General features: G+C 53.1%; 1 pseudogene; it reads right to left on the reverse strand.

The window, feature by feature from the left end:
• Positions 1-2,500, reverse strand: part of LOC136672443 (28S ribosomal RNA) — an 8,428-nt pseudogene that overhangs the window by 2,313 nt on the left and 3,615 nt on the right.

The raw sequence follows: 2,500 nt of genomic DNA on the forward strand, positions 1-2,500 counted from the left end.
GAACTGGCAGATTGCACCAAACACGCTTTTCCTCCCGTCTCCAGTCACTCGGGACCGTCCCTCTGCCGTTTCCTCCTTGTCCGATGGGGGGAATCTCATCAGGATCCCCGCCCGCTATGCACCATAGCCGCTTGAACTCAGACTGTCCACTCGTGCTTGTCATTATCGCCCTCACTATACCGTCTTCGGAGTTCAGCAACCGGTATAGGCGTCTCGCTTGGATGGAAGGCACGAGGGCCTCTAACTTCTGGATACCCAAGCCACCATCTCGAGGCCTAGAATATAGCAAGCCATTACAGGTTGACTGAGGTAGGTGGAGCCACTCCTTCACAGCCTTCCTGATTGTGCCATCCATAGTGGCTAGTGCTGTGCCCCTAAAGTCGCAGTGATCAGCCAGATAGATCATCCTGGGAATTGCAAAGTTATTCAACATTCTGACTTTTTGGACTGGTTTGAGAAGAGCATTGTTGATCTTAGTCACCCACTCCCTCAGCTGGGTGTGGATATCTGGCTTGGTGATCCCCACCCAAGGATTCACCCTTGCCCCCAGATATTTCTCCATCTCATCAGGGCTGATGAGATGAATTGGTTCCTTTCCCAACCTCCACGCCTTACAGTTATTGACCGTGAAGGAGGTAACTCCCTTCCCAATCAGGAACCCGTGACATTTCTTGGGCTGAACCCTAAGCCCCGTCTTCTCGCAGAATGTGTCTAGGATAGCGATGTTGTCTCTCATGCCTTCCCAGGAGTCACTAATCAGGACAAGATCATCTGCAAACGCTAAGGTACTAACCCTAGTACCTCCTACCATATAGCCACTTCCAAGGTTGTCGAGGGCTTGGATCAGGGGATCCATAGCCAGGTTGAAGAGGATTGGAGACATAGAATCTCCCTGCTTCACTCCAACCTTCATCTCAATGGGGTCCGTCTTGTCCCCATTGACAATGATTCTGGTCACGCAGTCCACATAAGCTGATTGGATCAGCTTAATCACGTGATGGTCAACCTGTCTCTGCATCAGTGCACACAGGATGTGATCATGAGAGATGGAGTCGAAAGCCTTCGCGAAATCGACAAACACTACCGCAAGCTGGCCCCGCTCTTTTTTGCAGTGTCCGAGAAGGCCTTGCAGAACCTTTAGGTTCTCGGAACACCCAGGGGCGCGGATGAACCCCCTTTGTCTAGGATTCAATGGGCAAGCACGCGCCAGCCTCTCCGCCAGAATCTTAGAAAAGAGCCTTAAAATCACTGATCCAATGGTGATGGGTCTCCAGTTCCCCACGTCATTGAGCGCCTCCCGATCAGTAGATTTAGGAATTAGTGTTGTCCGACATTCCTTGAAAGCCCTGGGTACCACTCCGCTGACCAACCACGTGGTGTACAGCCGTGCCAGTTTTTCGCCTTTCGGATCCCAGTCACTTAGCATCTGCTTTGTGATCCTGTCTGGGCCCGGGGCGGTGTCGCGCTTGATCTTGCCTAGGGCAGCTTTTACAGATTTGGCCGTGATTGGCTCTGCAAAGCACTCGTTGTCCGTTTCTCCTGATGATGTAAATTGGCCTAGTCCAGCAAAGTTGACATTCCCTTCCCAACTGGTCCTGTACGCTTGCTCTATAATGGCCAGTGGGATTGGACATTCTGTTCCTTCCACTCCATCAAGGATTTCACTGGCTAGCCTCGCAGGATCCTTAAGGAACATCCTCTGATGTTTCCTATAAGTCTTCCGCTTGGCCGCCCTGTTTCCTCCCTGAGGGTTTCTGAAAACACGGCCTGCCCCTCGTTGCCTACTACCAGGAGTACTATGACTCAGAGCACTCGAGACACCAGCTCCCAGCCTCCCCCTCAAAGCCGAGGCCGTAGCCTCCACGAGCTCACCCAACTCGTGATCCTCCCTTGGCAAATCCCCACTGCCGCCGAGCTCGCTCAGAGAAAGATCCAGGGAGGCCGCCCTCTCTTTCAATTTCTCGGCGATCCCCTGAACCAGGGGTGGCGCTGGCATCTCCTGTCTCAGATCACCGCTATGATCCTCTGACGGATTTATGGGGGTCCTGACAAGCCGACGTCTTTTCTCCCTTACCTGCTCGCTAGTTTTACTGGGGAGATGCTTGGCGATCGCCATGTTAATGTACCTCTCGCCCGCATATCTCTCCTCGAGCTTCAGTAACTCTTCCACCTCCTTAGCACTCCATAGCGAGGTCGCACCCCCCTTCACCTTCTTGGAGCGTACCTCCGCGATCCTCTCCATATTCCGTTCACTTGGGTGGACGTGTCGTTTGTGTTGGCTAAGCCCGCTCTTAGTTGCAAAGGACGCTTCGCAACTACCACATCGATGGGCCAGTTGATCGGCCTGTACTCCTTCTGCCCTCCCCTTGCACTTAGGGTAGTGAGTGCTGATGGAGTGGCTGTTCTCACTGCCCCTGCCACACTTACGACAACTGTACGTCACCAGAGTAGTCTTATGACAGGTGGCAAAGTGCCTTGCTGCCTGAGTGATTTTCCCTGG

The sequence above is a fragment of the Hoplias malabaricus genome, chromosome 16, assembly GCF_029633855.1.
Source record: "Hoplias malabaricus isolate fHopMal1 chromosome 16, fHopMal1.hap1, whole genome shotgun sequence".
In the NCBI taxonomy this organism is placed as follows: domain Eukaryota; kingdom Metazoa; phylum Chordata; class Actinopteri; order Characiformes; family Erythrinidae; genus Hoplias; species Hoplias malabaricus.